This window comes from Sycon ciliatum, chromosome 1, assembly GCF_964019385.1.
Source record: "Sycon ciliatum chromosome 1, ocSycCili1.1, whole genome shotgun sequence".
In the NCBI taxonomy this organism is placed as follows: Eukaryota; Metazoa; Porifera; class Calcarea; order Leucosolenida; family Sycettidae; genus Sycon; species Sycon ciliatum.
In genome coordinates this window covers 33519741-33535805 of record NC_088643.1, presented here as the reverse complement: position 1 = coordinate 33535805, position 16065 = coordinate 33519741, and the positions used below count along the sequence as shown (strand labels likewise).

The following is a 16065-nucleotide window of genomic DNA, read 5'->3' as shown; positions in this document are numbered from 1 at the left end:
AGGGCGGAATATTTCACCGGGGTTAACGGACAATAGGTAGCTGGATTGACGAGGAAGGACTGTTTTGAAATTTTATGTACACCCTCTTTGGCTAGTGGAGATATCGACTGTATCACTACTGCTAGGTTTCTATCCACAGCAAAGGGTATCACTCTATATTTCAAAGCATTGCATGACTTTCCGTTCACCGACGTCTGCGGCCATGTGTAATAAACGCCTTGGAATATAATGAGAACGAACTAATGGCGATCTCATTGTAAGGCTACGGAGGATTAGCAAGACGAAATTTGCGTTCGCATTCGCTCTCCAAGGAAAGTCGAACTCAGTGACGGAATTCACGTTATGAGAAGGATTAGCAAACAGAATTCGCACATGCATGACGTTAACATGACGTACATTGTGTGCAGACAGTACAGCGTGGTAAATTTATGACCGCCCTGACATGAATCGCCGACTACTTTTCCGAACGAAAAATGCGAAAGTTCGCTATCCAGTTCGCGAACTGAAAAATGTTTGCGACCGCAATTTTCGTCTTACTTATCCTCCATACTATTAATGCCAAAAGTCTCTACGTAATAAATTGCTGGCACACAACACCATGTGATATTTACCTTGTAGTTAGTTGGGATGGGGCTTGTGTCCGCTGCCCCCATCCCTGGCGTTAGCGAAACTGATGGTGTTGATAGCAGGGGTGTGTGTGCCTAGCAGTGACGGTGTTGACGGTATTGCTGTTGACGCTGACGTCCCTTATGCATGGGTGGAATCACACGTGGCCACAACCATCAGACTCACGGCAGCATTTTGAGAAGGGGAGACTTTCAGACACATGCAGTACATTGATGTTTTTGAAGGATTGTGAGCAGGATAGAAATAGGCAACAAAAATCTGTAATTGCCAAGTAACTAGAGCAGGCAGGAAGGCACCCAATACAAGCAAGCATCTGGAGACATGATATAAACAATGCCAATTGCAGCTTTTTTTGCTGTTTGCTTATCTCATCTCCCCACCACTTACCTATATTGAGCACATTCCCAAAAACTCGGTCATTCAGATTCAAGCAAGCAAATGCATTTATATCTGCTAATTGCAAATACATCTCATGCACAGGGGATCAACATGCACACAACACATGCAATTCTGACGCACCTGTTTTCAAGGTATACATTACCATCTGGCAATATGCTGCCAGGTTTAGAAATCTTGGGTGAGATTCGGCATGGATCCATTACCACCTACCTGGGAAGTTGTGAGCAAAACATGAGACAATCGCTTAGCAGCACAAGCCCATGCAACAACGGCCTAAGATGGCCACTGCTGCATGGAATTCCCTAGACTTAGCAGGTTCACTGAAACATGCAATAGCAATGTACTAAATTTACAGTCATCATGCACAGGTCAAGAGAAGGCACCCAACACAAGCAAGCTGCTGAAGACATGATATAAACAATGCCAATTGCAGCTTTTTTGCTGTTTGCTTATCTCACCTCCCCACCAACCACCCATGTTGAGCACATTCCCCAAAACTCTTCAGCCTAGTTGAAAGAAAAAGTATTGCACGTTAATCAATTTGGACTGGCTTGCATTTAACCAAACCCCTTAAAAATAGGGAAGAAAAATGGGTGATTTGCAGCCTGCACTTTGATGACATGCATAATTAGTATACATACCAGGATTTATTTCCCAAAGACGGCAGTAACGGAAGACCCTTGAGCAGGATGTAGCGCACCGCTGGATGTTGAAGAGATGGCCTACAGGGTTTACCTGACCCCGATCTATACTTAACTAGCCCAGGGCCAACCCATTGCATGCATCCAGGACAAAACCTCCCAACGTGTACCCACCCACATGCACCAGGGACCAACCCATTGCACACAAGAGGTTCCAGCCCATGCAAGAAGGGAAACAAGGTTACAAACACAACATGATGTGGTACAATACACCGGGTACAAAACAGAACGACAAAGTTACCAAAGACAATGATGGTGGGCCCGTGCTTTGAGCTGGTTGTAGTGCTGGATGTTGAAGGTGGAAGACCTACAGGGTTTACCTGACCCTGATCTATACCTAATTAACCCAGGGCCCAAGAATTGCATGCACCAAGGGCCAAATCTCCCTTGTACCCAAGGTGAACCCACCCACATGCACCAGGGACCAACCCATTGCACACAAGAGGTTCCAGCCCATGCAAAGAAAGGAAACAAGGTTACAAACACAACATGGTGTGGTACAATACACCGGGTACAAAACAGAACGACATAGTTACCAAATACAATGGAGGTGGGCCCACCGCGCCTTGATCTGGTCGTAGCGTAGTGTTGGATGTTGAAGAGATGACCTACAGGGTTTACCTGTCCCTGATCTGTACCTAACTAACCCAGGGCCCAACCTATTGCATGCACCAAGGACCAAATCCTCCCACTGCACTAATGGCCAACCCAGCATGCACCAGGGACAACACTCCCCATGCATAGAGATAAAAGTTTTAAAACAAATACACGCATCAAATATATCAGATCAAAGTTTAGAAGTGAATAAATGAAATGCTAGGATAGACCAAGTAGAATGTGGTGATTGGTGATGGAAATTTATGGGAGTGTAATGGGTTGATGTTACTGTTCCGCATCATCTGGCTGCTTCTTCAGTCCAAGCCAGGAACTATGTAGTAGCACTGCAATGTTCGGCAGTGTGATGGCATCTGTTTGGAGTGAAAAGCAGCCATGCAGGTACAACTTTAATCAGGGATTGTTCTGTTCAATGCAAGGATGGGAAACCATTAGCAGAGTATCAAGCAAACTCAATATCATGCGCACAAATGTTATTTACTTACGGTGCATTCCTTATAATTATACAACATGGAGATGGAACATTTAATCTTTGGTGGTTATGTTCAATTCCTGTCTGCCATTCACAAATCGCTCTAGTATGCAACTTTTGAATACCAACTGTACTGTTCAAAATCGCTGTCTGCACCTTAGACATCAGATTTGTTTTGTTCACAACCCATTGCTGTGACGAAAACATCATAGCCATGGACCTCAAGCAACGTTTTCACAAGTATTTTGCACACATCTGTGCAATATTTGTTTTGTTTCCAGCCTGTTTAGACCAGAAACCGGAATTGTCATGGAATCACCAGCAGATCTCATTTTCCCCCCCCTGCCCTGCCCTGCCTAGTATCCCTCCAAGCCCAGGATGGAACGGAACACCTGTCATTATTTTGGCAAAACACTGCTGCAACCGTAGATTGCCACAATGTACTGCTCCCTTTTGGAGGACGGTGAAGGATGGGGAAACTTGACATGTTGACCTGGAATATCACACACACATAACACACAACACAGAACGTAGCTCACCATAGCTCACCCCCCCCCCCCTCCCACACACACACCGTACAAGGAACCATCCATTACGTGGCTGGCAGCTAAGAGAAACCACCCGTCAAAAAAACTCACACATTTATAGGGAGAAGGTGTAAACAAAAATGGCATGGAAGGTTGAAATTTCCCATTATGTAGTCCATAGCTGCTATTGATTTGACTTACAGGGTTCACAAAGTAGGTCTACCTCGACTAGTTATCTAGGCCATAATAACCTTGAACTTTGTATCGTTGTAAGCTGAATTATTGATTGATAGGTCCAACCTTCTCCCCCTTTGGCAGTCCAAGATGGTACAATTGCTGCAAATATTTCTTGCATGATCTGTCCTAAGTAGAGCCATGAACAGTGGAGAAGAGATGTAGACAGGGGTGGTGTATATGGGGTACTGCACACAAGAGTGGGAGTACTTAGCAAGAATCCATTCCAGCGACTCCTCGATTGGACAGTACACACCACTGGTGACTGTGGAGCACTCCAGAGGGCCTCAAGAGACAATCTACAAGTTGACACATAAGAATCAGACATGTTATACCTAAAGCCAGCGTAGACCAAAAGCGTATTGGCAAACACAGCAGGGTTGCATTCCAAGGTCTTTGAATAGGAGAGCCATGGGAGGGGGAGGGGTTTTTGCAGACTTGCCCCACACCCAAGTGCAACTCCCAATGGCAGCTAGGAGCACGTGAAAACTATATTCAGAATGAGTATTGCAGTCGCAGCTTGGATGCTATGTGCATCACAGTGAAGATCACGCGCAACAGAGTATCGCGACAGCAGCAGGTGCACAGTTAGCATGACAACCAGTGGATTCAAACTCATGAGGCAAGGCCCCAAGTCACCTGGTCAACGGGCCAGCAAGCGACAACTTTCACACTAAGGTTCAACTCTTTTTTATCTTAATATTTTTCTTCCTTTTAAGAATTGCACCCTATTGTACACGTATATTTGTTCTCGGAGACCCCCTTGATTTAGGCTTCGGCTTTTTTTAAAAACTCGAGTTCAACTCCAGTGACAGGAGTGCGCCCAAAAAGGTCAAACAGGCTGTAAGTTGTACCTTGCAGGCGGTAGGCTGGCACGGTGACCAGGTGACTGGTGTACGCAGGAGCACGTGACCGCTTGTTCAACCATGTTCGATTGGGAATAAAGGAGGAACGCTGCTGCAATGAACGCAGCATTCTTGGACGAAAACCAGTCGGCTCAGCGTCCAAAAGACTACAACATATGGGCCAATCGCGGTCATCCGTGCTTTTATAAGAACGACATAGCGCTTTTAGTGACCATTTGCATACAAATCCCCATCTAGTAGGGTGCAGTCACCCAGTTTCGGTGAGAGTGCGTGAGTTTGATCGGGAATAAAAGAGGAATGGAGCGTCTCAGCTTCCTCGGACCAAGACCATTCGACTCAGCACCCCGAAGACTACAACTGGTGAAAATTTGATTTTAGGCTTCCCCTTTCCCATTGATAATTTTGGTCACCAAAAACATGAAAAGACTACAGCTGTAGAATGCAGACAATCTGTGGGGGCAGGAAGTTAGATTTGTGAACAAGGTAATAATGGCCTACCAGTGCTGTTCGACATAATCACCAACACATGCACTAAAACCATCACACCAGCAGAAAACTGCACAGCAGACATCTACGTACCGTCAGGAGCATGATCTGACAGGAATCAGTGGTATCCAGGTATAGTGAAGTTGCGCATAAGTGACGATCATCAATGACCTACCGTGGGAAATCCTTGCACGTCTGTCTACTGCACCCACCTGGTGATGAGCATAGCTGGAGTGAAAACGCAAATGCACGAGAAACCCCAGAGAAGGAAATGAGGAGTTGATGGACAACAACAGGAGAATCCCTCGTGCAATAACATCCACGCTGGACTCAACATTTCTGTTCAAAAATATGTTGGAATCAGCAGGCAATCGATGTCCTATAAACAGCTGAAGTCCAGCAGGGATTCTAACTCATGACCTAGCAGTATTTTTTTATGACACTGTCGAAGTTACGGAACTTTCCCTGTAGAAAGTGGAAACGTTTCCTGTATGCAGTCCATGTTTTTGTCAGTTGGATTTTTGGAAAGATTAACTGTTCGCTTGATCCAGCAATCATGGACTGCGCTGGATAGCTTTAACTGTGTCTCAGAATTCAACTACTTCCTCCGTTAACAAAAACTTCGTGATGGATTTTGATGGATATGAAAACGCTTAGAACAGGTGAAGAAAAGTTAGTATCGACTGTAAATCACTGGATGAAGGTAGTTCAGCCTATGTACAGCGTCTGTACAAGAGAAATTGTTGGCGAAGCAGAAAGTTCAGTTTGCGTTGCTTTCGCTTGACTCATTTTTGACCCTGCGTCGCCGTCGTCATCTGCTGCACGCGAGTCGTCATCTCTCAGTTCTTGTTCAGCTCTTTTCAGCCTTGCTTCAGCTTCTTTGATCACACTTCGCTGAACTTTGGTGATGTCGCCGTCGTTCTAGTTAGCTGGCATTCAAGCTGCGTGGTTCGCCGCTGTGGCAATAACTCGTTTCCACCAGGGCGTCCTCAAAATATTTTACGACTTCCTGGTTTCACCTCCACTCTCCAGAACTACACAAAATGAGTAAAGGCACAGCCAAACTGATTCCATTTTCTCTGATGGATACTCCTGCCAGCACTGAACGGCACCGGCTTGCAAGTCCCTTCAATTCTCCTTAGCCACGAGACTCACGTCGGACTGCAGACTTCTAAAGAATGCATGGTCATCAGCATTCGAATCTGGGCTCTGTGCCGGTTGAGCTTGAATTCAGAATCATTTCATTGTGTTTGTGGGATCTGAGCAGCTCAGAACTTGCTCACTATGTGGGCTTGCTGCTCCGTTCTATCGCTCTCTATCACTCTCAAACTCAGTACTAGAGAGGCCAAGCAGCGCATAATGCCCTCGGAGAAGTGGAATATCAGTTTGGCTCGCCATGGCTGTCATCACCTTTGTTGCCACAGCGCAACCATCGATTCCGCTCGGCTTGTTGTGAAAGGTCGCTTTCCTTGCATCGCATCTCTTTCATGGCATGCCAGGGAAGGCCGAGAAAGTGATTTCGACTCAATTTATGGCAGTTTGTGCGCAAAACCAGTCCCTCAAAAATCCATCACAAAGTTTTTTTTAACAGAGGAAGTAGCCACAAGGACACAAGGAGAACAGTTTGCTGCGTTGGAGTCTTTCGCTCGCTGAACTGAAGCTAATGAAAATGATACCACCACCACCACCTAGTCAGTAGACATTTTGGTAGAACTTGACAGGGTTTGGGGGCCAGCTAGCTCTGGGCAAGGAAAGAAATTCGTGTGGCGCTAGACCTTTGGTACAAATACAAGTTTATAAAATGGTGTAGCACCAGTGTAGAACCTTCCAAGTTGGAAGGCTGCTGGTTTGCGCATTCTAGACGTGATGCAGCTCATCAGGTGGTTGAATGTCATGATCTAATCGGTCAGTTTTGTGCTAATTGTTGCACATTTTTGACTCAACAGTATTCTACTTATAACCGTTAGTGTTGGACAAAACGGATAACTTGTAAACTTTTGGTCCTCTTTTTTTAAATTTTAACCCTTGGCTCTCCATCCGAGTTTATGATTTCAACTTCTCGATTTTAACTTCTGCTTCAAGTCCGCGATGCAGCGTTCGGCCCTCATTCCAAATCGAACATGTGCTCATGTGTACACCAGTAACCTAGTCACCGTGCCTGCAGACTAAAACTTTCACACCAACGTTGAGCTCGAGTGACAGGAACGCGCCCAAACAGGCTGTAAGTTGTACCCTGCAGGCACAGCGACCAGGTGACTGGTGTATGCATGAGCACATGGATTATTCAATCATGTTCGATTGGGAATAAGGGCCGAGCGCTGCACTGCAGCCTTCTCGGACCAAAACCAAATCGACTCAGCATCCAAAAGACTACAATATATGAGTCTATCGCGGTCATCTGCTTTTATATAAGAACAAAATGGCATTGTTAGTGAAAATGCATACAAATTCCCATCTAAGGGCCCGGTCCCACATGCAGTGGCGGATCCGCTGGTGCGACAAGGTCTTGCGGGAGTGGTGTCGCACCTCTCCTGCGACAAAATGCTCGCGTGGTCTCACATGCTCACGCGTGCACGGCGAACGAAGCGAGCGCGCCTCTCTGACTTCCAAAAAATTCAGTGCAGCTCTCCTGCAACTCAAGCATGCTTTCACTTCGAAGTACGCGTGCACGTACTGATGGTGTACAGTCAGTACTGTGTCTGTGGACAGAACTGTTTCGTCCTTTGTGGACACATCAACGCAGCACTGATGTACTGTTGATGTAGATACTGGGTGTTGGACAGGTCGTTGTTTTTGTTGAGTATCAAGCATTAGCTACATGTCGTGGGTTCGGTATTGTTGACTTTGAGTCTTTGTTCTGTATACTATACTAGTAATCTGAAAGAATGGATTTTCCGTTGGGTAGAGGTCGATTGGCGAGACGTTGTCGACAGGCAATGGAGACCGCAGCGACATTTTGTTGCTGAATACTAGTACGAACTTGTTGAGCAGCACGTCGACGATAACCAATGGCAATGGTAACTGCTACAGATACTGGTAATAGTGGTACATGTATCGCTCTTGCTAGACCTACATCACAGTGGTCCGACTGCGTGGTTTTACATGATGGCCATGCTTGGCTGCTCACAGGTCCGGGATTTGGTCTTTGGCCGACGCCGCAGCCGTCGGTTTCAGCTTCTCGGCTATCCACCTATCGCTCCGTATCTCTCTTCATCCCTTGGCCAAACGAGTCTTGACTTCAACATACATGTACAACTGTAGCCGTAGCTGCTCTGACTAAAGTCAAACTGTCCACTTCATGATCGAAAATAAAATCGAACAACACAAATCGCTCACTATGTCAGAGTGTCGCAGGAGCGGAACTTCCGCAGGAGAGTATACGCTCCAAAAATTTTTGGAGTAGCGGATTTGAACTTTCTGCCACGGCGGAAGTTCCGCTACTCGCAGTTTCCATGGTGATACACGCTGTTGCGACACCGCTGCAGCGGATCCGCAACTCTCAAGTGCATGTGGGACCGGGCCGAAGTTACGTGCAAGTATGCTGTAGTTCTAAGACAACCCGTGGCCACTAGTAGTAGTAGTAAGTTAGTAGTAGTAGTAGTAGTAGTAGTAGTAGTAGTAGTAGCGAAGTAAATACATTCAATCAATCACTAGTAAAAACACCGGCCACCGTGAGCATCAATATTCCAAACCTTGTCGAAGGGCTCACAGAGTCAAACCTTGCAGTTCCATTGCGGCATGCCTCGTAGCAAAGGAGGAGGAGGCTCTGTGAATGTCAGCGGCTACTGTTGTGGTCCCGTTGTTGTACCCGATCCGTTCCAGGATCGGTTACCCATATGCATTCCCGTACTCTGTACATATATGGATCCTGGTTGTGCATCTTTTTCTTTTGTTGTTCTATGTAAATAAACTTTAGTTGTTGTCTGGGACTTGTGGAGTGAAGTTGATCTATGGAGTGCAGGAACTAACTTGATGTTCACTCAGGAACATTACATGGTGTCAGAAGTACCAGTTAGTCATGTCGTCTGCCAAATTTCCTGTACCTGCCCCGTTCGATTTCTCCACCCCAGAAGCATGGCCACTCTGGAAGACCCGTTTTGAACGCTTTAGTTCTTTGTCCAAATTGGACGAGGCGGACGGACAACGCCAAGTAGACACATTAGTTTACTCCATGGGAGCCGAAGCCGATCCAATCTTTGAGTCTCTATCTCTGTCCGCGGATGATAAGAAGAAACTCGACAAGGTACTGGAGGCCTTTGACAAGTATTTTCGCCCGGGTGTAAACGTAATCCACCAACGGACATTGTTTGAAAGGTGTGTCCAGAACCCAGGTGAATCCGTGGAAGAGTATGTGCGTCGTCTCCGTGCCGCAGCCAAATACTGCGCGTTTGACAAGTCTGATGAGCGTATCCGCGACAGGTTAGTGGCCCATATGACGAACCGAGAAGTTTCGAAGAAGCTACAGCTCGAGGATGACACTCAGCTGACACTCGAGACTGCCGTGAGCTTGGCACGCAAAACGGAGTCCGTAAACGCCGAGGTCGCCCAGCAAACGCCCCGGGTGAGCCAAGCTGCTCCAGCTACCTCACCGCAACGGAAACACGGCAAGTCCCCTGCTTACGCAAGTTACGGATCGACGGGAAAGCGACCACAGGTCAAGTCCCAACGAGACTCGAGCAACAGTAAGAAGTGCTCGTGGTGTGGCTCCTCCAAAGACCACAAATTGAACCGTGACGAATGCCCTGCCAAGGACAAGTCTTGTAACAAGTGTCGTAAGTCTGGACACTTCGCCAGCGTCTGCCGGTCTGCCTCCGCCAGTGCAGCACACAACGATTATGTGCATGTAGCTGGGTTTGACTTGCAGTCGGACCCCGTCGGCGAAAATTTCCTTGGAGCTGCTTCTACCCACACCGCTGACGAGCCGTGGATAGTACGACTGGATCTGTGCGGCTCACACCTCGATTTCAAAATCGACACTGGAGCTGATCTCAACATTATGACGCAGGCCAGCTACAACGCTTTATCTGCACTGCCAGTACTCAGTCCGTGCCAGACACGTATGATTGGGCCTGATGGGAACCAGCTCACGATACAGGGTGAGTTCCACACTTGTGCTGTGTTCCGTAATGTACAGTACCCAGTCACTATCCTGGTCATTGCCACTGGTGGTGTCAACTTGCTGAGCAGGCAGACATCTGAACAGATGGGCCTAGTACAACGTCTTCATGTTGGCTCTTCAGATGCCCAGCCGAAAACCGGATGCATGCTAGGCAAGCCAGTCGAGATTGAGTTGAAGCCGGTCTAATGGTACGTACGTAAATGGGTATACTCGTTCGGCATCGTCAGGTTCTTCCTCTTCACGCCCAACTAGTGGCGGGGAAGCAGGCTCCGTCAGTGTCGGTGGCTATACGCGTTCCAATGGTACGTATGTCAGTGGACATACTCGTTCAGCGCCTACTCAATCAGCGCCTACTCGTTCAGCGCCTACTCGTTCAGCGCCTACTCGTACAGCGCCTACTCAATCAGCGCCTACTCGTTCAGCGCCTACTCAATCAGCGCCTACTCGTTCAGCGCCTACTCGTACAGCGCCGTCAGATTCTTCTTCAGCTGGATATAATATTATTAGACCGGCAACGTTATGTTCCTCGTCCTCTTCTCCAGCAGGCGGCACTCGCGAATCGTCAAGCACAGCTACCACATCAACACCTAACCCATCACGTTCAACAGGCGTTGAAGACTTTGTACATGTGGATGTCTATACTCGGTCTGATGGAACTAAAGTGTCGGTGGCTATACGCGTTCCAATGGTACGTATGTGAGTGGGTATACTCGCTCAACACCTGCAAATTCTTCTTCAGCTGGATATATTCAACCAGCAACGCTACGCCCAACGCTACACCTGGTTTAAGACCGGCTCAACAAGCACCGTGCAAATGGACGACTGACCTGGCAGAGGCTCTTCCCGCCCAGCACGCCAGCATAATGCAGTGGCGGCACCCCGAAGACTACAACTGGTGAAAATTTGATTTTAATCTTTGCTTTTAAAGCTCATTTCTGAATAATCGGTCTGGAGTGGTTTGAACAGTTTGGTTCTAGCAAGTTGCCTTCAGGGTGCACCAGCCTTTTCTGTCTTGGCTCGCCAGCTATTATATCAATGAACTAGTAATTTTCACCATTCTGTAGCACATCCTATCGATCACAGCTATTGTGCTCTACAGCATTGTTCTTCAAGATTCTGAGCTTTCTGTTTGTCTTTCTCTTTATCATCATCCTGGATGGCACAAGTGAAGTAGGCATCCCCGCTTACATCGCGATAGTGCTTATAATAATAATAATAATTTTAAAGCTCATAGCTGTACTGATGGGGCTTTTTTCTATATTCTTTTTTTACTATGTTCACATAACCAGCTCGAAAAGGATAAGTAAAGACAATGGTACAGAGACTAGGATAAACGTGACAACTAATGAGCAGGCGCTGCACCGAGACGCAGCAGTGATGGTGGGGCATCGATGACTCTGGCGACCTGAGGTCTCGGCGTCACGGCCACAAACACGCAGCAAAAGCAATGAAAAAAGAAGATAGCTTATATGGCCGAAACAGCTTGCTGTCTACAACATTGGGTAGGACAGTGACTGCATACTGGGGATCCAACTACACTATCTATACTGATGGGGCCTTTATGGCTGAAACAGCTTGCTGTCTACAATATTGGGTAGGACAGTGACTGCCTACCGGGAATACAACTACACTATCTATAGATGCTGTAGGGGCATACCGTCCGACTGTTTCAGGATTTAGACTGCATACCTGACTCCCGACTGCCTACCGAGTCTAACACATATGTTAGGTACCCCCTCCCGTACCTTTTCTAGCTGGCCTGCATGCACTTGCGTACGCACCTTTTGTCTCCTTTTGCTCCGTTGGCCTGGGTAGCTACTTGCGCGCCCATATTTGCCATAGCTACCCAGGCCCTTTATCTTGCCGTTCAGACTTGATCTCTCTCTCTCTTTCCTCACTCGTCAATAATCACAATGTAGTCGTTTCGTTCGTCTTGGTCTCTTGTCTCGTCGTCTATAATAAATGTCGTTCCCCCAACCTACCTGTTCCCGTTGTAATGTCTGGATATGTCGTCAGTCGTCCTGTTTCGAACTCAACACATATACACCACGAAGCTGCCTACCTGTGCACACTGAGTGACAGATGGCTCACAAACACGGCCGCCAGTGAGAGAGCGTGTCATTGCAGTCCTGCATCCTGGAATACACTCTCCCATGCCCATGTGGTCATTGGAAGGGAACAAAGAGAGAAATGCAGAACATTAGGATTCTGTGATACCAAACAAGCATTACACTCATCCAGCTGAAAAGGACATCTGCAACTAATAGATCATCCACAAAAGTACGTGAACTACAGGGAAAGTACATAAGAGAGCTAGCACAGGATGTCGCAACCACAATGGATCATGGCGAACATTGAATTGGCAGAATTTCGTTGCACTATTTGTTGCTTTGAAGCCAGGATTCACAACCTTCTCAGAAGATGGTGAAAACTTATATTGCCATGGAGTTATCGCCCATACAGCTCATGCAGTTACCAAGTTTCCCTCCTTCTTATGAGTATTCCTATGTTAATCAATTAGTTCTGATTGGAATTTTAGCCATACCGTAGTTCCGCGCATATAAGCCCATGGGCTAATATACGAAATAATGCATTTTCCGGGGGAAAAAATCAGTAATAATGGTTCGTTTTTTAGCCCTAGGCCTATATTCGAATTTTGAAGGCAGCTGGCACGTCAAAAAGTACAAGTCCATGCGCGGTTGTCCGCCTACTGTAGGTACCGGTGCTGGTAATGTAGTCTGCACTGACATGCTGTACTACGGTGTCTGGGTCTGTTTATTAGCCCATGGGCCTATAAACGGAGGTGGGCTTATATGCGGATATAGGCCCATGGGCTTATATGCGCGTAACTACGGTAGTTCTTATTAAAGGGGAAGTTAAGGCAAAAATTAAAATTTCACCAGTTGTAGTCTTCGGGGTGCTGAGTCGAATGGTCGTGGTCCGAGGAAGCTGAGACGCTCCCTTCCTACTTGAATCCCAATCGAACTCGCGCACTTCCACCGAAACTGGGTGACTGCGCCCTACTAGATGGGGATTTGTATGCAAAATGTCACTAAAAGCGCCTTTTCGTTCTTATAAAAGCACGGATGACCGCGATTGGCCCATATGTTGTAGTCTTTTGGACGCTGAGTCGACTGGTTTTGGTCCGAAAAGGCTGCGATGCAGCGTTCCTCATTTATTCCCAATCGAACATGGTTGAAGAAGCGGTCACGTGCTCCTGCGTACACCAGTCACCTGGTCACCGTGCCTGCAGGGTACAACTTACTAGCCTGTTTGACCTTTTTTGGGTGCAGTCCTGTCACTCGAGTTGAACTCGAGTTCAACCTTCGTGTGAAAGTTGCCACCTGCTGGCGTGGTGACCAGGTGATTTGGGCACCCAGGACCACGTGACCGCTTCTTCAACCATGTTCGATTGGGAATAAAGGAGGAACGCTGCATCGCAGCCTTTTCCGACCAAAACCAGTCGACTCAGCGTCCAAAAGACTACAACATATGGGCCAATCGCGGTCATCCGTGCTTTTATAAGAACGAAATGGCGCTTTTAGTGACATTTTGCATACAAATCCCCATCTAGTAGGGCGCAGTCACCCAGTTTCGGTGGAAGTGCGCGAGTTCGATTGGTATTCAAGTAGGAAGGGAGCGTCTCAGCTTCCTCGGACCACGACCATTCAACTCAGCACCCCGAAGACTACAACTGGTGAAATTTTAATTTTTGCCTTAACTTCCCCTTTAACTTCAGCAGTATTTAACTGTATGGTTAGTTCGAATAGCAGTTTTAGCAACAAAATTTAATATGGATTAGGTCAGCTCCAGCGAATCTATCTGCTGGAAATCAGCAGCATTTACTTCACTGTTTGGCGTATATTGTAGTTTTAGGTTCAGGTTATGTTTCTGCCGAAGATCAGCAGCATTCTAAACTTATTAGCTCGGTTTATAAAAGAATTAGCTTTTAGATAAGGATATTACTGTTCAGTGGAGTATCCATCAACATTACAGTAAAGGTACTCTCGATATTAGGTTTAGAAATTAGTCAGTTTAGTGGTGATTATTGGAAAATCATGAAAAGCAGATAAAAGAAATAAAATGATAAAAAAGCAAACATTTAGCACATTTTACAGGCTCCTGATTTCGGTTGATCTATGTCATTATCCTAACTACTGGCATGCACCTGGAAATCCGGTCGTGGGTCAAGCGGCCCCAGGGCGCTGGCCATGAAGCCGTGAGTACGCATACGAACAACATAATTATGCACTGCATGCAACGTTCTGTACACACTGAGGGCGCCGGCCCTAGTCATTCGACCGGATTTCCAGGACCACGACAGGAGATACTGAACCATAAACACCAAGCAATAGCAGAAGGAATCATACCCCCCCCCCCCTCACACACACACACAACACATGCATAAGCTGTATGGACAGATAGGTCCCAAGGTGGAGCAACAAACCGTCGCTAGGTTTCTGAAACAGCGCCACGATATAGTCGAACAAATCTCTTTTTTATGAGAGGCAATACCAGCAGTGCGAAAGGAGTTGTAAGAGCGCACATCCTGTGCTGTCTTCCCAAATGGAAATAGATAGGCTTGAGTGGAAACTCATAAAGCTACAGCTTCATGACCCAGATCCTATTTGGCGTCGATGCCAGAAACGCAAAATGCAGCTAGGAAGGAGCAGTGAAAACACGAACAAAGGCATTGTAGTAAAACTGATCCAACATGGGTACTGTACCTGAACGAAAGGAGAGCACCCCTTCCAGCGATGGATACCTTGAGTTCCAAAGGTTCTGGCCGCAAAACATCCGGACGGTACGACAGCGTAGCAGTTGTTTGTGACCGACAAGGTGATATGAGTGGCGCACCCGCAGGGCAATCCCAGTGTCCGCAATAGCTAGCGGTACACAGCAACATGTTTTCCTACAAAACAACAGAAATAACGCTTGTTAGTAGATAATCGTGTGCTTGTTGAACTGCTAGTTGGCAAGAGTGAGGGAGAAAGTGGAGATGCATCCTATTCACGATTCAATAAGGTGGTCAACTAGGACACCAGAATCCCCTTACGACATAAGAGGGATAGTCAACAAAGGAAATTCTTACCTCTTGGGAAATGTAAAAAGATGCAGCCAGAAGTTTGCCGCCGTCACACCGCGCATGCGCATCAAGCCTCTTGATACACTCCTTGGCTGCAAAGAAAAAGAGAAAGACAACAGAAGACAACGCTGAATCATCACAGGACAGTGTTTTATTTTTACAGCGGACCCACACGAAGACGCCACATGTTGTTATGCGGGCAGGAGTGTTCCTATAAAGCGTAAAGAAGGTTGGCGAGGAATACACAACACGTGGTGAAAGAGATGAAGGCCAAAATGTACCTTCTTCGCTTCCCGTGGCGCTCCAGTTGAGAAACCTGCACACGATAGTCGGAATCCTTCAGAAATAAGTCTCTCGACTACATCTTATCTTTGCTCTGTATACACCTATCAAATGCTGGCCGGCTTTACAGTGTCTCGGATTTGCCTCAAAGAAAGCAAACGGAGAAGAAGGACATCACGTCCTTCCTTCCAAACAACAACGAAGAATGAAGCATGTTCTTGATCTACAAGGAAAAAGTAATATTAGTTAGTTGATTCAACCCGGCCTCGCTGGCGAGCGGATGCAGCTGCTAGCATTCTTCGAGCGTGAACTTTGACCTCACACCATACGATTCTCGGAAGCCGTCCAACGGCCCTTGCCCGTTGCAGTCTAGCAGTGCTAGCCGCGTGGTCTACCACTGTACCAGCAGTAACAATACAACCGCTTCATCGTGTAAAGCACTCGCTAATGCATGGCGAAGGACATCGCGGTCTGGTGTGAACTTTGAAATGGGCCAATCAGCTACTGACACGTAGTTAGCACGTGGCACGGTGACTTCTGTACAGAGCTAGAGAATTCCACCAGACAACGACAATCACCTGGTTGGGAAGTAATTGCTCGTCTGCTAGCATTAGATGCAGCCTAGCCTACGGACACTCAAACTAGTAGCAC

General features: G+C 47.0%; 2 long non-coding RNA genes across 2 annotated transcripts; both read right to left on the bottom strand.

The window, feature by feature from the left end:
• Positions 1–3399: 3399 nt before the first annotated feature.
• On the bottom strand, positions 3400–12905 carry LOC135823756 (uncharacterized). The gene is made up of 3 exons (XR_010554746.1): positions 12109–12905; positions 5021–5155; positions 3400–3874 (listed from the first exon to the last, which is right to left on the bottom strand). It is a non-coding gene; the product is annotated as an uncharacterized LOC135823756 (long non-coding RNA).
• A 1527-nt stretch (positions 12906–14432) lies between these two features.
• Positions 14433–15622, bottom strand: LOC135823749 (uncharacterized). The gene is made up of 3 exons (XR_010554745.1): positions 15414–15622; positions 15139–15224; positions 14433–14958 (listed from the first exon to the last, which is right to left on the bottom strand). It is a non-coding gene; the product is annotated as an uncharacterized LOC135823749 (long non-coding RNA).
• Positions 15623–16065: the final 443 nt, after the last annotated feature.